General features: G+C 40.9%; 1 protein-coding gene across 8 annotated transcripts in view; it reads left to right on the forward strand.

The window, feature by feature from the left end:
* The first annotated feature begins 14,097 nt into the window (after positions 1 to 14,097).
* The window catches only part of ZNF280D (zinc finger protein 280D), a 185,383-nt gene continuing 175,672 nt past the window's right edge, over positions 14,098 to 23,808 (forward strand). For 5 of the 8 annotated variants that reach the window (XR_011568657.1, XM_019968777.2, XM_070796687.1 and 2 more), the window contains exons 1-2: positions 14,104 to 14,238; positions 22,687 to 22,828. The gene's annotated coding sequence lies outside the window, so the exon portion shown is untranslated. Of the gene's footprint in view, positions 14,239 to 22,034; positions 22,212 to 22,686; positions 22,829 to 23,808 lie in introns of all 8 variants that reach the window. The other 3 variants (XM_070796686.1, XM_019968775.2, XM_019968774.2) reach the window with 3 other exon arrangements.

A 23,808-nucleotide genomic window follows, 5' to 3' on the forward strand; every position in this document is an offset into this window, starting at 1 on the left:
CTGCAAGCAGATGATTTTACCATCTGAGGCACCAGGGAAGAGGTGCCTGGCAGATTGTAAATCATGTGCACATTCTCTGACCACAAGGGAGGTGAGAAAGTTAGTAGCTGGCACTTTCAGTTTCTGTGGAGATGGAAACCTCTGTCCCATAAGAACGGGGAATATTTCAAACACAAGTAGGGGATTCAGATGCTGTTGTTGATTAGTCGCCCTATTGTGTCTGACTCTTCACTACCTCATGGACTGCAGCACAACAGGCCTCTCTGTCCCTCACCATCTCCCGAAGTTTGCTCAAGTTCACGTCTATTGCATTGGTGATGCCATCCAGCCATCTCATCTCCTGCCTTCAATCTTTCCCAAGATCAGGGTCTTTTTCAGTGAGTCAGCTGTTTGCATCAGGTGACCAAAATATTGGAGCTTCAGCTTCAGCATCAGTTCTTCCTATGAGTATTCAGGGTTGATTTCCTGTAAGATTGACTGGTTTGATCTCCTTGCTGTCCAAGGGAATCTCAAGAGTCTTCTCCAGCACCACAGTTTGAAGGCATCAATTCTTCAGCATTCTGCCTTCTTTACAGTTCACCTCTCACAACCATACATGACTACTGGAAAGACTATAGCCTTAGCTATACAGACATTTGTCGGCAAAGTGATGCCTTTGTTTTTTAACAGACTGTCTAGGTTTGTCATAGCTTTCCTGCCAAGAAGCAATCGTCTTCTAATTTCATGGCTGCAGTCACCGTCAGCAGTGATTTTAGAGCCCAGGAAGAGGAAATCTGTCACTGCTTCTACCTTTTCCCCTTCTCTTTGCCATGAAGTAGTGGGGCCAGATTCCATGGTCTTAGTTTTTTTAATATTTAGTTTTAAGTAAGCTTTTTCACTCTCCTCCTTCACCCTTATCAAGAGGTTCTTTAGTTCCTTTTTGCCTCTGCCATTAGAGTGGTATCATCCGCATATCTAACTCAGATGCTATGTGGCAAAAAAAAAAAAAAAGAAGAAGAATGAGAAGTTTTTATTACAAGACAAATGAGGGCAGAGTTATCAGGGAAGGTTTCCCAGAATAGATAAGATTCAAGTTAAATCTTCCCAGAATAGATAAGGTTCAGGTTAAAGAATAAATAGGAGATAGAAAGCTGAAGAAGGGTAACATAAGGAAAACATGGTACATTTGAGAATCTGAAAGGAGTTTGGTATGGCTCAACTACAATGCATAGGGGTGGATGTAGATGAAGTGGCAGTGAGATCAGGTTAGCGAGAGAAAATGAGGAGACATCAAAAAAAGCCTCATGCGTCAGTTAATTCATCAGGTTGTAGTATAAGAAACAGAAGCTACTTTAGGTATTTTAGACAGAAAGGTATTTAATGTAGGAAAATGTAATTTTAGGAGAAAGGGTGAAGGAATACAAGTCAAGGGGCTGCTATGATTTCAAAGCTGAGATCTAGGATTCAGGAAGCTGTTGCTTCCACCACTCTTGTTGCCTCAATTGCCTCTCATGTCTGTGGGGCTGGTGAATAGATACTAGAACATAGCTACTGCAATTGCCTGTAGCAGTCACCTCTTCATAACCTTGCTTGTCTGGAGAAAATACTATAACAGAAGATAACTTCTACCTCATTTTCTTCCAGATTCAGTGCAAGTGCATCAAACTGGCAGAACCTACTACACGTAGAACTCCAGCAACAAGGCTATATGGGGAATATAATTTTTACCTTTCTATCTTCTTCAACTAGAATGAGAGTAGAATGGCAATTTAAGTATCTAATCCACAGTATCTAGCACACCATGCTAAGGAGCACAAATGTTTTTTAAGAACGATGTAAAAAATTGATGTATTTTTAAAGGCTGGGTGTTGTGTACTTAGATTTGCTTTTTAGAGAAGTGTTTTAATGACACTGGAGGGAATTAATTTGGAAGAATTCAATAGAAGATTTTCTCACTCAAATGAGATAGAGTAGAGGAACTAGAAATCCCAAATAGGGGAAGGATCAGAAAGTAGAGAAGGTAGACTCTCCCAAACTCGGTACAGGATTGATGATTATGGTGGGCTCTAGAGAAGGAAAAGATAAAGGTTACTCCCAGGTTTTAGGGTTGGAAAATTGGAGGGATTGTGATATGGTTCAACAAAATGGAATGTGTGTATGCATGCATGCTCAGTCATGTCTGACTCTTTAAGGAAAAAGAGAGGGAGCATAATGGATTAAGTTTTAAAACCATTGACTTTTTTGGTCCCTGTTAGACATCCAAATGGGATTGTCAACTAAGTGATAAGATATATATAGCTCTGATGCTTTGAAGATATAAATTCATGAATCATGAAATGAAATAGAAATGAAAGTCACTGTGCTAGGCAAATTCAGTAACAATGTAGTTGGATAACTCACACTAGCTACCCAAACAAATGACCCCCAAATCTCAGTGACTTCACATATTAAGGTCAATTTATTATTCACCTCATGGTCTAGTGTAGACTAATGTGTTTAGTGGGGGAAGTGTTTCTCTTCCATCAGTCATTCAGAAATTCCAGGTTACTTATGCCCAGTACAGTCTTCCAGGGATTCAGAATACTCTAGTGGATCCTCTGTACCAACTAAAGAACAACAAGATCTTAGAAGATCTTAAGTGATTTCAGGAACTGGGCTAGAAGTGATGTTAGAATAGAGCTCTTCAAACTAACTGTAGCAAAGGACAACTTTTTAAAAAGCTTTCCAATCTGTTACAGACTATTTTGTAAAAGGCAAAAAAAATGTTGTGACACTGTAAAATTTCTATAAAGGTTTCTTTTTAAAATTTTTTATTTATTTAGTTTTGGCTGTGCTTGTCTTTGTCGTTGCTTTCAGGCTTTCTCTATTTGCTAAGAGTGGGGGCTACTCTTCACTGTAGTGTGAGGGCTTCTCCTTGTGGTGGCTTCTCTTATTGTGGAGCACAGGCTCTAGGCAAGCGGGCTCAGTAGTTGTGGCACATGGGTTTAGTTGCGTCATGGCAGATCCCACACCAGGAATTGAACCCATGTCCTCTGGATTGGCAGGTGGATTCTTAACCATGCCTACTAGGGAAGTCCCTTTAAAGGTTTCTAAACACTTTCATTTGCTGTACTTACCTTGTATGGCTCAGAAACGAACAAGTCATAGAATGACTCTGATCTCTGAACTACACCTTTAGTAGCACTGATGTAAATTGCTTTCGATGACATTCCATTGGCCTAAACAAGCCATATGCTGCCACTTGAATGTAAAACAGGAAATGTTCAAAGGAAGAAATGAAGTGATGGTCTCTAACTCAATCCATACTTCTAGTCCCAAATATCCATTTTTCCCTTTCTCCCTTATACTAACCCATCTCCAAAGTATATAATCCAAAGTTTCATCAAGTTATTGTATGTATCTTAAAATCCTAGATGGTATATACATCTCTCCATCAGATCTAGATGACTTCTTGTGGTCTGGTAACCTATAAACAAACATTATACTTCTCTTACCAGACTTACATCCAACATACAATGGTAGATGTGAGGAGGGATAACTGCAAGACACCTTTGTTAGGAACGGAGAAGAACAAGAGACACAGCAGCCGCTGTTTCATAGCAATTCTGAAATCCTGGTTCCAAACCATTCTGAAGGACCTCTATTCCAGGAGTGAAGAAATTTCCTTGATTAGGTGATTAAACTCTAATTCTTCTTTTGGGGAGATTCTGTATTAGGGTCTAGAGACAGAAACAATATAAAAAACTCACATCTATCTAATAAATTCCCATGTATGATATCTATATATCTGTATATATAGCCAGAGAACCAGGAAAGCTGGTGATATAATTCAGTCCAAGCGTGAAAGCTAAGAACCAGGAGACCTAATGGTATAAGTCATGGTTTGAGTTCAAAGGTCCAAAGCTGATATCTGAGGGTAGGAAAAGGTGAACCTTCCAGCTCAAGCAGGTGGCAAATTGGCCCTTCATCTGCCTTTCTGGTTCTCATCAAGCCTCAGCAGATTGGATGATGCCCACCTACATTGGTGGAGGCAGTCTTCTTTATTCAGTCTACTGATTCAAATGATAATCTCTACTAGAAACACTTTCACAGACACACCTAGAAATAATGTTTTTTAGTTATCTGGGCATCCCTTATCCAAGTCAGGCTGACACACAAAATTAACCATCACATACACTTTCTTCACCTCCTCTGGCTCTACCCCTGGGAGGTTTTTCTTGTCTGTAATCTTCCTTGGCCATATCTGAATGAGAGTGTATAGCTCTCATTAGAGACTGTATAGCTTTCATACTTGAAGAGCCTAGGGTCAACCAAAGATGGCTTTATAGCTTAATCAATTAAAAGTAATTTCAGATTAGGTTTATAGATAACTTTGGCAATACAATTTCCTCAAAAAATATAGTAGAAACTTCTGATCCATCTGTTTCCACTCAGTTCAATATGTCATTAATAACATCTGAAGTTCTTTCTGAGCCTTAGACTGAGTTCCATTGGATCATACAAAAGCAAGGGAATTCCAGTAGAAAAATTCTACTTCTGCTTCATTGACTACACTAAAGCCTTTGACGCTGTGGATCACAACAAACTGTGGAAAATCCTTAAAGAGATGGGAATATCAGACCCCCTTACCTGCCTCCTGAAAAAACTGTATGCGGGTCAAGAAGCAACAGTTATAACTGGACATGGAACAACAGACTGGTTCCAAATTGGGAAAGGAGTACGTCAAGGCTGTTTTTTTATTGTCACCCTGCTTATTTAACTTACATGCAGAGTACATCATGAGAAATGTTGGGCTGGAAGAAGCACAAGTTGGAATCAAGATTGCTGGGACAAATATCAATAACCTCAGATATGCAGATGACACCACCCTTATGGCAGAAAGTGAAGAAGAACTAAAGAGCCTCTTGATGAAAGTGAAAGAAGACAGTGAAAAAGCTGGCTTAAAATTCAACATTCAAAAATGAAGATCATGGCATCCAGTCCCATCACTTCATGGGAAATAGATGGGGAAATAATGGAAACAGTGACAGACTTTATTTTCTTAGGCTCCAAAATCACTGTGGACAGTGGTTGCTGCCACAAAATTAAAAGATGCTTGCTCCTTGGAAAAAAAGCTATGACAAATATAGACAGCATATTAAAAAGCAGAGACATCACTTTGCCAACAAGGTCTGTATAGTTAAAGGTATAGTTTTTCCAGTAGTCATGTACAGATGTGAGAGTTGGACCATAAAGAAGGCTGAGCACCGAAGAATTGATGCTTTTGAACTGTGGTGCTAGAGAAAACTCTTGAGAGTCCCTTGGACTGCAAGGAGAGCAAATCATTCAATCCTAAAGGAAATCAATCCTGAACATTCATTGGAATATTCATTTGTGACCATGGGGTCCCAGAGAGTTGGACTTAACTGAGCGACTGAACAACAAAAAGACTGAGTTCCCCAGAAGCACATCCTGAGAAGAGAGTTTGTGAACAATGACTTATTAAGAGCACTGCATAGGAGGAGGAAGAGCAGAACAAGGGAGAAGAGGAAGCTAAGTGTATCACCCAGGATCCAGTTAGGTGGCAGAAGCCTACTAATTATTGTCACAAAGAGAATTTAAAATAATGAACTGTTAAAGCAAAAAGAGAACATTAACTATTATGGATATAACAACTACAGGAAGCAGCAACCACCTCTAGGACTGAGGGAACTAAGAGAAGATGTTTGAATGACTCACACCATTTTGTTCATTTGGGGCTGCTATTACAAAAATACCACAGACCAGGTAGCTTAAACAACTAACATTTATTTCTCACAGATCTAGAGGCTGAGAAGTCAAAGATCAAGGTGTGGCAGAGCTGGAGTCTGGTGAAGAACTGCTTCCTCACTTGTGGACAGCTGCCTTCTGGCCGTATGGAGCGAGAGGGAGGAAGGGGAGAAGGAGAGAAGAGGAGAGAACAAGAGAGGCACCTCCCAAAGGCTCTATCTCCAAATACCATCACACTGGGGACTAGGGTTTCAACACAGGGATTTTTGAGGAGGTACATATATGCAGTTCATAACAAACTCTCTGAAGCTTGAAGGATTGGCTCCATGGAGTTCAAACTCAGTCTCTGAGAAAGGTGCACTGCTCACCTGGTGATCTCTGGTGATCTCAGATCACTGGAATCTCTGAGCTTGGAGGAGAGGAACCACAGAACTGGGACCTTTGGGGAGGGGGTGATGGCTGGTGTTGATATCTCTATAGGGGTGCAATGAGACTAGTTCTGCGAGTGCTGGGAAAACTGTAAACTGGATTCAACCTCTGCTACTGGAATGAGTTATTGCTGCTGGGACTATAGAAAGTTGTTGGATACATCATGGCAGGAACATAAAACAAACAGAAGTAAACAGGAAGGAGCAAAGCCCTCTTCCTTCTCCAGCCTTGCAGTCTCCTTCAAGTGTCCTCTGTTGGCTGAATATAACAGGGAGCAGCTGGCAAAGCACAAAACTGATTTGCAGGTTCCCAGCTCCTGCATCACAAAGCTGAGTTAAGAAGGGTAGCTTTGCATCTAGGGTAATACTGTAAAGTGCACATAAGCAGGATAGTTAAGTTGCACATAAGCAACTTTAGATAAAAAGCTACAGAAGTAGCTTCAGCATGATCCTACAGGGGAATTCAGGAGTGTAAAAGATGTCTCAGAGTTTCCCACCCAAGACAGGGGAGCTAGGGCTTTCATATGCCTACATTTGTCAGTCCTTGGTTAGGAGCTTGCTCTAAAGGGTATGTACCAGGCTACTTCTAGTCTCTGTGAAGGCAGGCAAAGTGGCTCCAGTAGGCTAAGCACAGTCCTCTGAAAAAGAGCTGCAGGTCTCGCTGTTGGATGCAAGAGTATCTTGAAACTTGGGCAAAAGGAGCACCTAAAAAGATGGATAGACATCCAAGAGTCATGGTTGAAGTACCAGAATATTCCCTCTGGAGACATCGTTCTAAAAGCTGCCTTATTTCTCTACTTTCTTGATCAAATCTCTCAATTTAATAGCTGCTACTTTGGAGACACCAGAAAAACATCTCTTTCTGCTTTATTGACTATGCCAAAGCCTTTGACTGTGTGGATCACAATAAACTGTGGAAAATTCTGAAAGAGATGGGAATACCAGACCACCTGACCTGCCTCTTGAGAAACCTGTATGCAGGTCAGGAAGCAACAGTTAGAACTGGACATGGAACAACAGACTGGTTCCAAATAGGAAAAGAGTACATCAAGGCTGTATATTGTCACCCTGCTTATTTAACTTATATGCAGAGTACATCATGAGAAACACTGGGCTGGAAGAAGCACAAGCTGGAATCAGGATTGCCGGGAGAAATATCACTAACCTCAGATATGCAGATGACACCACCCTTATGGCAGAAAGTGAAGAGGAACTCAAAAGCCTCTTGATGAAAGTGAAAGTGGAGAGTGAAAATGTTGGCTTAAAGCTCAACATTCAGAAAACTAAGATCATGGCATCTGGTCCCATCACTTCATGGGAAATAGATGGGGAAACAGTAGAAACAGTGTCAGACTTTATTTTGGGGGGCTCCCAAATCACTGCAGATTGTGACTGCAGCCATGAAATTAAAAGAGGCTTACTCCTTGGAAGGAAAGTTATGACCAACCTAGCTAGCATATTCAAAAGCAGAGACATTACTTTGCCAACAAAGGTCCATCTAGTCAAGGCTATGGTTTTTCCAGTGGTCATGTATGGATGTGAGAGTTGGACTGTGAAGAAAGCTGAGTGCTGAAGAATTGATGCTTTTGAACTGTGGTGTTGGAGAAGACTCTGGAGAGGGTGCAAGGAGATCCAACCAGTCCATCCTAAAGAGGTCAGTCCTGGGTATTCATTGGAAGGAATGATGCCAAAGCTGAAACTCCAATACTTTGGCCACCTCATGTGAAGAGTTGACTCATTGGAAAAGACCCTGATGCTGAGAGGGATTGGGGGCAGGAGGAGAAGGGAACGACAGAGGAGGAGATGGCTGGATGGCATCACCAACTCGATGGACATGAGTTTGAGTGGACAGGGAGGCCTGGCATGCTGCAATTCATGGGGTCGCAAAGGGTCAGACATGACTGAGCAACTGAACTGAACTTTGGAGACATGCTGGTTAAAGGGTCAGTTCTGGAGATCTAATGTACAGCATAATACTGTAGTGTATACTAGAAATTTTCTAAGAGGGTAGATTTTAAACTTTCTCACCAGACACACACACACAGAATTACTACCTGAGGTATGAATGTGTTGATTAACCTGATTGTGATAATCATTTTACAATGGTATGTATATCAAATCATCATGTTGTTCATTTTAAGTATATAAAGTTTTGTCAATTATGCCTCAGTGAAGCTGGAAACAAACAAAAAAAATAACAGCTACTAACTTGAAGCTATCAAAAGAATAAGTGCTATGCTTATCTGAAATAAAGGAATAATCTGTTCTTACCTAAGGTCTGAGTCATTTTTTTCAAAACTTACTCGGGCTTCCTTGCTCAAAGCCTTTTTAAATCACCTCCCTTTCTCTTTGGAATGTAGTAGTATTGTGTTTTCAAACCCTGCAAGTCCCCCAAATGCTAGATTCTCTATATTCCCTTTCATTTCTGTTTGTAAATTGGTCAATTGTCTTCTATGCTAATCTCTTTCTGGTAAATCTCTTTCTGGTAATACCCTTCTAATCACATAAAGAAATCACCAACATCCACCATTAATACTGCTTTCTGAGGTCTTCCCTTAGAGCTACAAATGATTTACTTGTTCTGATCTGCTTTCTGACATATTATAGGCAACAGTTTCGCCACTGCTTGATATGAATCTACGGTTATTCAGCCTACTATGTTTCATTTTCCACAGTTTATTGTGATCCCCACAGTCAAAGGCTTTGGCATAGTCAATAAACCAGAAATAGATGTTTTTCTGGAACTTTCTTCCTTTTTCCATGATCCAGCGGATGTTGGCAATTTGATCTCTGGTTCCTCTGCCTTTTCTAAAACCAGCTTGAACAACATCTGGAAGTTCACAGTTCACATATTGCTGAAGCCTGGCTTGGAGAATATTGAGCATTACTTTACTAGCATGTGAGATGAGTGCAATTGTGTGGTAGTTTGAGCATTCTTTGGCATTGCCTTTCTTTGGGATTGGAATGAAAACTGACCTTTTCCAGTCCTGTGGCCACTGCTGAGTTTTCCAAATTTGCTGGTATATTGAGTGCAGCACTTTCATAGCATCATCTTTCAGGATTTGAAATAGCTCAACTGGAATTCCATCACCTCCACTAGCTTTGTTCATAGTGATGCTTTCTAAGGCCCACTTGACTTCACATTCCAGGAAGTCTGGCTGATGACACCACCCTTATGGCAGAAAATGAAGAGGAACTAAAAAGCCTCTTGATGAAAGTGAAAGTGGAGAGTGAAAAAGTTGGTTTAAAACTCAACATTCAGAAAACTAAGATCATGGCATCTGGTCCCATCACTTCATGGGAAATAGATGGGGAAACAGTGGAAACAGTGTCAGACTTTATTTTTGGGGGCTCCCAAATCACTGCAGATCGTGCTGCAGCCATGAAATTAAAAGAGGCTTACTCCTTGGAAGGAAAGTTATGACCAACCTAGCTAGCATATTCAAAAGCAGAGATGTTACTTTGCCAACAAAGGTCCATCTAGTCAAGGCTATGGTTTTTCCAGTGGTCATGTATGGATGTGAGAGTTGGACTGTGAAGAAAGCTGAGTGCCAAAGAATTGATGCTTTTGAACTGTGGTGTTGGAGAAGACTCTTGAGAGTCCCTTGGACTGCAAGGAGATCCAACCAGTCCATTCTACAGGAGGTCAGTCCTGGGTGTTCATTGGAAGGACTGATGCTAAAGCTGAAACTCCAATACTCATGTGAAGAGTTGACTCATTGGAAAAGACCCTGATGCTGGGAGGGATTTGGGGCAGGAGAAGGGGACAACAGAGGATGAGATGGCTGGATGGCATCACCAACTTGATGGACATGAGTTTGAGTGAACTCTGGGAGTTGGTGATGGGCAGGGAGGCCTGGCATGCTGCAATTCATGGGGTCACAAAGAGTCGGACATGACTGAGCGACTGAACTGAACTGAACGTTTCATTATTTCCTACATCACTGCTCTGCTAAACTAATGCCACATATTTTAGATTTTTGTTACAGTAGGCCACCATTTCTATTATTAATCAGGGTAGGTGATTATTACTAGTGTAACCAACAAGTCTAAAATCCTAGTGTCTTAACCCAATAAAGATGTATGTTTTGCTGTAAACAATTCAATGAGGATTGATGAAGTGACTGTGCTCTGTGCAATTATTAAGAGACCCAGGGTTCTTCCATTTAATATTACTGCCATTCGTTAGTTCCTCAGAGTTTTCCGTGTATGACTGACTGATGTATGAAAAACAAAAGAGAACTATAAATCATTGGAGGTTTTAAGGGTCAGGTTTAGATTAGGCAATCACTGCTTCTGTTTATATTCCACTGGCCAGAAACAGTCACACAGCCTGAAGTAGAAGTAAGGGAGCTAGGAAAAGTGGATTTCCTGGATACACAAAGGAAAATAAGATGGTAAATATTTATCCTTGTCCCTACCGTCAGGATGCTTTCAGTTACAGATAAAGAAAACCAAACTAATGTGGTTTTGTCAGGTAGGAAAGCCAATTTCTCTACTCTCTTATATTTAGTTTTGGAGGGGCCTGCAAGTTAAACTGGGGTTCCCAGGTGGCTCTGCTGCTGCTGCCAAGTCACTTCAGTCGTGTCCAACTCTGTGCAACCCCATAGACGGCAGCCCACCAGGCTCCCCCGTCCCTGGGATTCTCCAGGCAAGAACACTGGAGTGGGTTGCCATTTCCTTCTCCAATGCATGAAAGTGAAAAGTGAGAGTGACGTTGCTCAGTTGTGTCTGACTCTTAGTGACCCCATGGACTGCAGCCTACCAGGCTCCTCCATCCATGGGATTTTCCAGGCAAGAATACTGGAGTGGGGTGCCATTGCCTTCTCCACCCAGGTGGTTCAGTGGTAAAGAATTTGCCTGCCAATGCAGAACCCACAGGATACATGGGTTCGATCCCTGGGTTGGGAAGATCCTCTGGAGGAGGAAATGGCAACCCTACTCCAGTGTTTTTGCTTGGAAAATTTCATGGACAGAGGAGCCTGGTTGGCTACATTCCATGGGGTCACTAAGACTTGGACATGACTGAACAACCGCGCACACTTGCACACAAATGAAAGTGACAAAAGACAGGTGAGCAAGAGAAAAGATTTTAAACACATACCACTTTATGGGAGTTCACAAAGAGATGTGACTCAAAAGGGTAGCTAAAATTTGGGGCTTATATGCTACTTTAATAGACAAAGGAGAGGTGGAGAAAGGTACTACTTATATGAAAACAACCTCTTAGAAGCGGGTTGGGGGAGAGAAGGCATTTAGGGGAAAACAAACGACTTTTAGGAAAGATAAATGGGTTCTTAAGAGAATAGATAGAAGATATGATGGTTTTGTGACAATGTCTGTTTAGGTGTGGTGACATTTCTCATAGTCTGCAGTGATGAGTCAGTCTTCCCCAGTTGCTTCCTGGGAGGAGATACATGACAATTGACTTCTTTTGGGAGGTTCTGCTTTTAGTTAACTAAGGGATTTCAGGAACTTAAACACCTTTAACTGAAAATAATTTTTATGCCACAGTGGCTTATTTTGGACCCCTTTAGCCTAAACAGAAAAGGGAATTCATTGGCTCATGTAACAGAGAAGTCTAGCAATAGAATGGGATTCAGGTTAGGTTTGATTTTGGAGGTTTATGATGCTCTCAGGGATTGACTTTTTTTGGTATGATATATTTGCCCAGCCATTTCTCCTCCATCTGCTAGCTTTACTCTCAGTTGGCTCTCAGTAGCACACACGTGAGAAAAGTAGTACCTCTTCTGGTATTCACATTCTATAGCCACATCATCCAGAGAAAGAAAGAACTTCTCTTTTGTTCACAATCAAACAAAAGTCCTGGTTTTTACTCTCACTGATTTATGAAACAGTAACTGGTTCAAGGCAGGGAAGGGTATTCTGATCGTTTTAAGTTAGAGGCAATATTCTTGGAGTTGGGATGGTGATTATTCTGCCCAAATTCGGGTGAACACAATGGAGTTGTGGAAGAGGTGGGAAATCACTTATAGCCATTACAGTTAGGGAAGAGTGGCATATGATCTCACTTAAGGAGGATGAGTACTATGAGGATACTTAGCATATACAGAATGTAAAGGGGCAGAAAATACAAGTCAGAGGAAGCCCTTAAAAATGATGGGAAGGTGTGCACAGCGTCAAGAGAACCAAGACAGTTGTGTTCTAGATCTTAGCCTGGAGTTTTGAGGATGAATAGTGAAATACATCATCCAGTTTGTTGATTTCCTACTCTCACCAGGTAACCTTTAAAACATGGCTTCTCATAGAAACATTCCTTTTGAGTAAAAATGTGTACAGTTTTCTGGTTTTCATTGCAGCTTTGTTTTTCACCGGAGGCAGGGGAGGAATAAATAGTATTTTTTGTTTATACATCAGTCTTTAGTAAGTTTAGTTGGCATAAATCATTCCATTGGATTTAAATTAGCTCTGGAGGTGAACAACATTAAGTTTCTGTCTCTGCAAACTGAGGATCAGACTGTAGAATACAGACTGAAATCTTAAGTTCACTATCATACTGTAACACCCTTTGCTAACCATTAGGAACTATATTTGAAACATTTGAAATATGAGTTACGAATGCCCCAAGATTTTTGAACTTTCAGCTTTCTACGTTTGTCATTTTGCTTATTCTGTCTTTTCCTATAAAGCTTATTTTCAGTGCCTACAAGAAAGGGAAAGCTGGGTAGACTGTTTCTGGCCCAGCTGGGAGAGGAGTCGGTCATAGTCGTCTGTAGCCATTCCAGGTTTCCAGGGCTAATCCAAGTAGTTTTGGAGGAAGACTGACCTGGGAGTGGTAATCAATAAGGAAAAAACTGTAACGATAAACGCTAGAGAAAAGCTGGGGACAGTCTGGTTGAGAAAGAAGAAACTGATTCAAATATGCAAGAAGAATTAGTACGATCCAGTGGCTGAATCGGAGAAGGCAATGGCGCCCCACTTCAGTACTCTAGCCTGGAAAATCCCATGGACGGAGGAGCCTGGCGGGCTGCAGTCCATGGGGTCGCCTAGAGTCGGACACGACTGAGCGACTTCACTTTCACTTTTCACTTTCACGCACTGGAGAAGGAAATGGCAACCCACTCGTGCTTGCCAGGAGAATCCCAGGGATGGGGGAGCCTGGTGGGCTGCCGTCTATGGGGTTGCACAGAGTCGGACACAACTGAAGCGACTTAGCAGCGGCAGCAGCAGTGGCTGAATGGTGAGTGCAGTGATTGGTGTATATTAAGGACCTAACGAGGCAAGATTTCTAATTCAGATCACTCATGAGAGCTAGATCACTACTGTCATCGATCTTGTGAGGACAACTGGGAGAAGAAACTTTCCTTACAGATCAGTACAATGTTTTGCAAGTATTTGTGCAACCAGTATCTTAGCAGGTGTTCTTGTAAATGCACTTATCTTTTGTATTTGTTTTCGTTTTTTAAGTTATTACAAGCACCCATGGAAGCTAGGAATTAAAGGAGACAGAAGCAAAAATCGCGTGTTTGAAACAAAATTGGCAAAATTAACCAATTATTAAAAGAACCTTCTCTACTTCTTTTTTTCATCTTGTGTGTCGTCTCCGCTCAGGCACAGTACTTCTTTTTAATGGCGCCTCTCTTCTTAGACCTTCTTACTTTCCAAGCTTACGGAAAACTAGCTGTTACACACAGGGAGGTCCTGGAACTCGCTTTTCCACGTCTTCAGATTCGATGCGGCCCCGGTTTCGGGATTGCTGGCCAGGGAGTAGGTGGCACCCACGACCGCTCCGACCCCGACCCAGTCCCTGGCAATCGGCGGCGGCTCGCTCGTGGAGAGCCACCGGATCCTTCGAGGGCTCGCGACGCGGTGCACATGCCCGCGCCCGCCTCCCGCGTCGGCGAGAAGAAAGGGAGTCCGGACGCGCAGAGGCTGACCCGGAGCCTACCCATGAGGCAGCGCGCTGGCTCCACGAGAGCCCCCCCTGCCCACGGCTCGGCCGCCTGCTCCGCAATGGGAGCCGCCGCCGTCGCCGCCGTGTAGTTTTTCGTGCTCCTCCTTTTCCTCCTCCTCTTTCTCCTCCTCCTCAGGGCCCCAGTCAGGCCGATCCGCTCCGCTCACGGTAAGCGCCCCCCGCCCCCGCCCGCCCACACCCGCCCCGCGTTGTAGCAGGCAGAGGCCCTCCCGCGCGGCCTGCGCCGTCTCACTCCGGGGGCGCCGGGCTGGGGGTGTCGAGGCCGGCGCGGGTCGCCGAGAGCGCCCAGGGCGCGGGGGAGGGGACCGGCTGCGCGGCGACGGCCGGACCGCCATCTTGCGCCGGCCCCGGCGGGGGAGGGACACCGGCGCGACGCGGAGGCCGACTCCGGGTGGCGGGCCGGGGCCGCGCAGGCCGCCGCTGTCGCCTTCCAGCCCCGCCTCGCCCCCCAGGGCTTGTTTGCCCCTGGCCTGGTTTGGGTTTTTCTCTCTGGAGGCTCCTCCCTTGGCCTTCCGTATATTTTGTGCTGCTGTTTGCCAGGAACCTGTGCGCCTCTCGCTTCGGCTCTACCCCGAGTCTCTTCAGTCGGAGGCAGAGAGACCAAAGGGTCTGCCGAACCTTGAGGCCTCCTGGGCCTTAGGGCCCAGGTTCCCCCGCCCAGGTGACCAGTCATTCCCCGTTCACATCCGCCTTCTTGTCAGAGGGCTTCCCCGCTCTGCCCTAGACGTCCCGTTATTGTCTACAGGAGAGGGGCGCTGAGGAGAGACGTGGACTTGATACACAATTTCCTAACGGAGCTTGCAGGTTGCACTTCTGAGATGGAAAGAATGATCTCATTCTGAGGTTTTTATCCTGCTCTAGAGATGGAGGGAGTTCAGAATTCCCGACTTAATTTCAAGTGTTAACGTTTTTATGGAACGGTTGACTAGAGAGGAGAAACGTCAAAGCAAGCACGCGAGACCTTCGTCCGGGGGGTTCTCTTTGTTTACCAAGAGTTGTTAGTTTAAAAAAAAAATTCTGTGAACCTAAACCTGATTGATTTATTGTTTTCAGTTTGTAACTGTATATTAAGAATTTGACGTCTTTTAGCGGCATTAAACCATTAAACAAAAAATTGAAACAGAGGACCGATGGAAAGCACAAAAGCCACCTTTCTGCAGTTGTGAGGAGTCCTGCTTTGGGGGATTGGTTTTCCTATTCAGGCTGTGTTTAAGCAGAAACTTACTGTGCCTGTGACCAAGGCACTGATGTGTTTAGAGAATTAAATTGGGGCTTTGTGCTCTCAATGTTTTAAAATATCAGTACAAATACCAGTGTAATTGTGTCCTGCATTTGTATCGATCATTGCTACCACCTTCTGATATGTATCTCCTCCCTTCTATACTGATCTGTGATGCTGGAACTGATTTTGCAGGTGAGGAAGGAGAACTCAGGTGAGAGATCTTGAATGAAGTCATGGCTAGAAAGTGATAGAGCCATTTCTTGAATCTTAGGTCTTCTTATTCCTCATTGAGTGTGCAATTAACTTTAATTTTTTTGTGTGAGAATGAGGTGAGTGAGGAAAAGAGCATAGGCTCACCTGCAAAATTTAAGAAAGAATATTCAGTTGCCCTTTCCTTTGCATTTTTAAGAGTTCATTTCTTAGCTTTATAACTTTTCGTTAATGTAAGTTTTCATGTTATTTTTCCCCCCGACCCCACCATTGAAGAATTGATTGAATAGCCCGGTTGAGCCCTCATATTACTACCTAGTTTTTACCGTTGTTACTATTTTGCCACATTTGCTTTATCTACTTATCTCAGGGTTATTTTTGGTGAACATTTTCAAAGCATATTTCATACATCATGGCAGTTCACACTTACGTACTGTGTCAGTATGTATAGACAATATCATAATCACACTTAAAGTTAAGAATAATTCCTACATAATCCCTGATAGTATTCTTGTCTAGAGAATCCCGTGGACAGAGGAGCCTGGTGGGCTGCTGTCCATAGGGTTGCACAGGGTTGAACACCACTGAAGCGACTGAGGATGCATGCATGCATTGGAGAAGGAAATGGCAACCCACTCAAGTGTTCTTGCCTGGAGAATCCCAAGGAGAGGGGAGCCTGGTGGGCTGCCATCTATGGTGTTGCACAGATTTGGACATGACTAAAGGGACTTAGCAGCAGCAATCCCTGATAATATAATGTGTGTAGGTAATATGTATTCTCATGTTCTTCATATGTTCCCTGTTGTCCTCAAAATTTTCTTTTTAGTCATTTATTTCGGAACAAGTATCCAATCATGCATTCCATTTGTGTTAGTTTCTTTTAATTTAGTGTAGTTCCTTTTTTTTTTTTTTTTTTTAATGGCATTGACATTTTGAAGAGACCAGGCCATAGGCTTGTAGAATAACCTACATTCTGTATTTTACTGACAGTTTCTTCCTCATGGGGTTTAATTGTATCCTGTATTCCCTATATTTTCTATAAACTTGAAGTTAGGTCTAAAGGCTTGAGTAGATCAGGCTAAATAATTTTGGCAAAAATACTTCACAAGTCATGCAGTGTGCTGCACATTATACAACATCAGAAGGCACATAAAGTGGAGTTATCCTGTTGGTAATCCTAAATTTGATCTCTTGGGTATGATGGTGACAGACTATCTGTCCATTTTAAGCATTTCCCTTTGTAATTAGCAGATAATCTGTGGGCTGATATTTTGGCATTAGTATTTGGTATGAATTTAACTGCAGTGATCTGATAACACAGAGCAATCCTCTAGAAATGGATGTTTGAGAATGAAGGAGGGGAGCAGTTTTGAAGGATAAGACTGACTTACCTAGTTTAGGGATCTTGGAATTGCTGCTCCAGTTGGCATCAGAGCCTATAGTGGATAGGGAAGAGGAGACAGAAAGTAGATATTAGACTTCGATTCCTTTGAAAGTTTGCTCAAAACCCTCATAGCAGTAGTGAGCTTTGAGAAATAGAAAGTTATGTGTTGAAAGACTACAAACCACAGCTTTCCTAGTTAAGCTCATTCTTTCCAGTTAGGCTATCTGGTCCAGTCCTGCTTCTTAGTCCAGTGTTTTACTACTCAGCATTGGCTTTCTTAGTAGGGGCAAGAAGGTCAAAGAAAATAAATAAATCATTTTGTGCACTTCTTTACCACACTGTTCTTTTTAAATTTAGAACTATACCAAGATTCGGAGAAGGCAATGGCACCCCACTCCAATACTCTTGCCTGGAAAATCCCATGGACAGAGGAGCCTGGTGGGCTGCAGTCCATGGGGTCGCCAAGAGTCGGACACGACTGAGTGACTTCACTTTCACTTTTCACTTTCATGCATTGGAGAAGGAAATGGCAACCCACTCCAGTGTTCTTGCCTGGAGAATCCCAGGGATGGTAGAGCCTGGTGGGCTGCCGTCTATGGGGTCGCACAGAGTCGGACATGACTGAAGCGACTTAGCAGCAGCATACCTTCGTGGAATACCAATTTTTTTTTAAGTAGAAAGTAAATGAGATTTTTAGATGACAGGAAATTGGAGACTGTTGACAACGTATTTTGTTATTTCAGAAATAACTTTTGAGTGATGAGAAATATTTATGACATACTCACTAATTAAATATATAGTCCTGAATAGTTTATTTTTCCTGCTTTAGGATACTCAAAAATACTTGATTTTTCAGTCAAATTGTTTTAAAGATATATATAATGACTTGATTTACTTGGTAACTTCTATCAAAAATGTGTGCTTGAAATTTTTGCAAAGTAGTTGTTTTAAGGATTCTTTTAATTCTCATTATACCAGGAAAAATTATTATCAATCTTTATTTTCTAGATCAAAAGGAATTATTTTTTTAAACATTTAAACTATTTTATATAATTTTATATCATCATGTAATTTGAATATAATTTACAGAAGGATAGAGGGGTAATGTGGGCTTATCCCCGTTGACTCAATGGTAAAGAACCTGCCAGACAGTGCAGAAGATGCAGGTTCAATCCCTGGGTTGGGAAGATCCCCTAGAGAAGGAAATGACAACCCACTCTCGTATTCTTGCTTAGGAAATCCCATGGATGGAGGAGCCTGGTGGGCTACAGTCCATGGGGTTGCAAAAAGTTGGACATGACTGAGCAACTAAACAGCAAAGTAATAATGTAAAACAACTTATTTGAACTTTTAATAAGAATTTCAACATAACATTTCTTTGTGTGTACTTGGAAATAAGAAATAAAAAATACATTTCATGCATCTAATTAAATACTACCCCTACAATTAATATGTATCACATTTGAATTCTCTTGACAAATACTGTGTTTGTAACATGATTTTTTTTTTTTTCAGTTTTTTATTCACATGCAGAGCATCTTCCTTTATTCTTCCCGCTTAGACCTTAGAATATTTTGGTTAGAGGGTGAGATAGAATTGTCTTATAGTTCCCATAAGTGCTTTTCCTAGTTGCATGAGGAATGTTCTTGGTAACTTATGGTTTTGTAATTGAAGCTTTCTTCATATAATGATAGTAATATTAGTCATTGGCCATCATCTTCAAGTCATTTTTTAAGTATGCTGCTGCTAAGTCACTTCAGTCGTGTCCAACTCTGTGCGACCCCATAGATGGCAGCCTACCAGGCTCCCCCGTCCCTGGGATTCCCCAGGCAAGAACATTGAAGTGGGTTGCCATTTCCTTCTCCAATGCATGAAAGTGAAAAGTAAAAGTAAAATTGCTCAGTTGTGTCTGACCCTCAGCGACCCCATGGACTGCAGCCTTCCAGGCTTCTCCGTCCATGGGATTTTCCAGGCAAGAGTACTGAAGTGGGGTGCCATTGCTATTTTTAAGTATAGTTGACCCTTGAACAACATGAGTTTGAACTTCAGGTCCATGTGGATTTTCTTTTTCAGTAAAAATGCTGCAGTATTACATGATCAGCAGTTGGGTTGAATCCATGTATTTGGAATCATGCATACAGAGGTGTCAACTATTACACACTAATTTTCAACTGAGCAGGGCCTAAACCCTGTGTTGTTCAGCTCATGGATAGGTCCTGACTTTCTTAATCAGTATCTATCCCTCCTTTAGTCTTTTTATATAATATAACTCTCTCCAGGTTAACTTATACAGGGTTTTAAAAATTCATTGATACTTGAGAATGCATTAAGCTGAGAAGAGTTCTAGATTGTTTTTTTTAATTTTAAAATTATTTTATATATTTAAATTTTTTGGTTGTGTAGTGTGTGGGCTTTCTCTAGTTGTGGCATCTGGGATCTTAGTACCCCACCCAGGGGTTGATCCCATGTCCCCTGAGTTAGAAGGTGGATTCTTAACCCTGGGACCACCAGGGAAGTCCTGAGAGTACTAATTTTTCTTAGGGCAGTAAGAATCATTAAATATGTTTGAAAACCAGATTATATGCAATTAACTTCTCTTGCTTTTCCTGTGTGAAATTTCACAGAAGTTCAACCTTGTTCTTTCTGATACTGCCAACTAAGGAAAGTTTCTTGATAGATAATACTAAGCCAATTATAAACTTAAAAAAATTTGTCACAAGTTGTATTTCTGATAGAATTTTCAGATTCTTTTGTTAGTTCTTGAGATGTTCTTGGTTCTGCTCTCATCCCTTTTCTGAATCACTCTATGCATTTTTCAAGCTTACAGTGTCACACTGTCATATGTTGCCTAGAGTTTTAGTCTGTGTTTTCCAGTTTGAAGTTTACTTAAAATAGGCAACATTGTCTGCATATGACTAATTCTTCAACTGTCATACATGAAGCTGGAACATAGTGATGAGATTTCAAATATTTCCCTAGTAGGTTCATTCTTATCATTCCTTCTGGGTCTTCTTTTTGCAATGTGCATCCTCTAATGCAATACTTCAAGAAGTTTTTGAAAACTTGTATGGTTCAAAATTTTGCTAAAGAGAAGATGGCCATCTTTACTTCCTAATTGCAAGGTATTTCCAGTTTTAGATTTGTAGACACCAATTAGAATAATTCAATGAATTAAAAAATTCTCTGCATTGCCTGTTTCTTTCTAGTCACCATTGTATACATCTGCATTTAATACTTCTCCACTCAAGAACTGTATCAAGTTAAATTTTAGCCCACAGACATGAAGAATGAAAGAGTACTGTCACGTGTCCTTTTGCATTCTTATAAAAATTTTGCATTCTTATAAAAATTTTGCATGATGAAGCCTTTCCTGCTGAATGAGAATACTGTATTTCCTTTTAGTTTTTAGAAATATATTGTTTACTCATTTTTGAATTTGAGAAAATCTGTTTAGGGATTTAGTCTAATCTAGACTTAGCCTAAGAGTTCCCAAATTTCACTGTCATTATTGCAGTCTGAAGTGCTTCTTTAGGTTCATCTAATAATTTTGAAATGTCTCCTCTGTCAGTTTTCGTCTGTTCAGTATGGACAGAAAATTAAAAGTTCTGAGTTCTTTATTTATTGGCTGTGCTGGACCATTGTTACTTCGAGGGCCTTTTCTCTAGTTTCACTGAGTGGGGGCCAGTCTCCGGTTGTGGTGTGTTGGCTTCTCATTGCAGTGGCCTCTCTTGTTGCTGAACCTGGGTCACGTGGGCTTTGGTAGTTGAGGTTTCCAGGCTCTAGAGCACAGGCTCAGTAGTTGTGGCACCTGGACTTTGTTGCTCAGTGGCATGTGGGATCTTTTTGGACCAAGGATCCAGCCTATGGCTCCTCCGTTGGCAAGTGGATTCTTTACCACTGAGCTACCAGTGAAGCCCCCAGGTTCTGAGTTCTTAACCATAGTCAATGAAAACTAGAAGCTGATGAAAGGATCTGCCCCCTAAAATACGCCACTTTGACAAAAGGATTATTTTGAGAGGAAGGTAATTGAGAATCAACAAATGTGGAATTGCAGTAAGAGTTGCCACCAACCCCCTCCCCCTGCCCCCCACATCAACTGCCTAAAAGCAGGGCATACATTTCTTTTTTGAAGGTTTTCCCATCACCCTGCCAGAAAGGGAAGAGTGACTCTTAATATTTAAGATGGAGAGTTGATACTGAGATGAGTTTGCATAAACAGACTCAACTAAAATAACCCTTACCTTCCATTAGTTCTACCACATAGTTGCTAATCTCCCCCGCCCCCAATTTATTGTCTCTTAAAGCCCCAATTCCCTTTCCTTTGTTTAAATGATATATACTCTGAATCTAACTGCTTGAGTTTTACTTCTTTTTTGTGAACTCTAGTGTATGTAAATATTAATAAAAATTAATGTGTTTTTTCTCCTGTTGACTTGTCTTTTGTTAATTTAATTCACAGGCCACAGATACTGTATCCTAAAAGGGTAGAAGTAAAGTCTTTCCTTCCTGACACTGCAAAGATAATGCCTCTAGTCTTCTATGCCTTTTTGGAAGCTGATGCAGTATTTTGTGCCAAACAATAGGAAAACTCAAAAGAAGAGGAGAAAGGCAAAGCATAATGTATTAGTGATGATTTATTTCACTTTTGCATTATCCTTCTAGGCAGTTAAATCATTCTTCTGTTTTATTATTTTAGTGTTCTTTTTAAAAGTATAGTTGGGAAAAATTGATGCTCAGCAGTGAAATAACACCTAGAATGAAGGAATTAGCAAAATATTTTAAGGTGCAGGAAAAATAATACCACTCAGATTCCATAATGTATCTTAGATTTATAAAAGTATTCTATGGCTCACATAGTAATCATAAGATAGAATGAGTTTTATTCTATTTTAAAGTAATAAGTAAATTTTCCCTTTGTTGTTTGAAGATATCTCGGAAACAGTGGAATTCATAAAATGTCAGTTTTTAAAACTAGAACTGCTAAAGAAAGAAAATTAGAGCTGAAACTGTTCCTATGGACTCTGATAGTATGCCGAAGGTTGATGGTTAATTTGGATGGTAAGATACAGAGTTCCACTGCTTTCCAACTCACACGTGAAACCTTCTTGCCTCCTACTACCATTATAGGTTTTCCACTTCTTTGCATTCCTTCGCTAATGGAGTAAGGGTTCTACAAGGCCTTCCCTTTACCATGTATCTATTAACATCCTATGAAGCTGGATTTCCCTCACTTCAACAGAACAAGGTAGTATAACAGATTGAATACAGAAGCAGATAAGGGAATCCAGCTGTCTCTGAACACAGGTATTAAAATTAATAAGATTTGCAAAAATGGAAAACAGTGCCATCCTCTAAATTTTTGTTTTGGAAAAAACAGCTATTTTTCATAAAAGTATTTGTGTTAATATGCATTGTGTTTGTTACAGTCACTTTTAAGTAAATTAATATATATTTCTTAAATTTCTCAGGTTGAGTTTATAGGTTTCATCCTTAGAAAATCAGCTGCACTGTTGGGTTTTATTTTGGCCAGATTTCTTCAGCATGATGTGAATGTCTTTGTATTGAGGGATTTTAACCAATGCAAATATCATTAGTCTATGACATAATTTGCTCCTTGTTTCTAAGGCTTTATCCTGTATTCCTTATTTTGTAGGTATTTGTTCTTAACCTTTGGCAAGTTTGAGAAGCAAAACCTGGAGGGTTTGGTAGCAGTCTGGGAATTTTAGATATATCCTAATCCCTATCTCTTTTGTTTACTCATTTTGCTTTTCCTGTTTAGGGTTTAATATCTGACTTTCAACTTTCGGATTGCTGACTGCTGATAGAAAGGTCCTTATGGAAAAAAGTACAGCATGGAAGTGGCTTTGTTAAATTCCATGAGGAAAAATAAATAATCTCCCAACTTTATTGAGTAGAAAAAGGTAAATAAGAAAATTGACACTACATTGTTAGTATTCATGTTCTTTAGAGAGGAAGGTATCTTTCTAATCTTTCATTTCTTTATTTAAAATTTTTTAAATTATGAAAATATAATAATGCATTTATAGGAGACTTGAAAAATATAGAATATAGTTCTACTGTACTTTACAATTTTTTTTAAATAGATAAAGTAAGATTTTTAGTTGGAGTTTCAATATCAAACTCTCAAAAATTAATAGAATAAATATATAGAAAAGTAGAAGAATATAGTAGACCTGAAAAGCACCATGAACCAGTTCAACATAATTAAAATTTATACAATTTTCACAGAACAGTAGGATACAAATTCTGTTCAAGTTCCCATAGACTCTAAACTGGGAGACACTAGAACATATTCAAGGACATAAAATAAGGTGCAAGATTCATTTCATTTTTTTTAATGTAGTATTTTATTGATTATAATGTGTTTCATGATTATATTTCATCCTCAAAACAAATGCTCTTTGGAGATGGGTGGTATTATTATCATCTGTCCTTTATAGATGAGAAAATTGAGTCTTAGAAAAAGTTTATTTCAGTCATTGTAATAATTCCTGGGTACCAGACAGTGCATATTTTTTGTAAGATGTGATGCTTTGGCCTTCCCTCACTTCAGCTTCAGTCTTTCTTTTTATTTTTTTTATTTTTTAATTTTTTTTTAAGTCGCTCAGTCGTGTCCGACTCTTTGCGACCCCGTGGACTGTATAGCCCACCAGGCTCCTCCGTCCATGGGATTCTCCAGGCAAGAATACTGGAGTGGGTTGCCATTTCCTTCTCCAGCTTCAGTCTTTCTAGCTCAGAATTATGTGTTCTCTTCTTGGGTTAGACAGTGCAAGCCAAGCAGCACAACTTCTAGTGGAAGTGTCAGCTCCTAGAGCATTTGGCTTATTCTGTGCTTCGTTGCATTCTGGAAGCCTCTGGCACTGGGATAACCCAGCTCTGC

The sequence above is a fragment of the Bos indicus genome, chromosome 10 (assembly GCF_029378745.1).
Source record: "Bos indicus isolate NIAB-ARS_2022 breed Sahiwal x Tharparkar chromosome 10, NIAB-ARS_B.indTharparkar_mat_pri_1.0, whole genome shotgun sequence".
Classification (NCBI taxonomy): Eukaryota; Metazoa; Chordata; class Mammalia; order Artiodactyla; family Bovidae; genus Bos; species Bos indicus.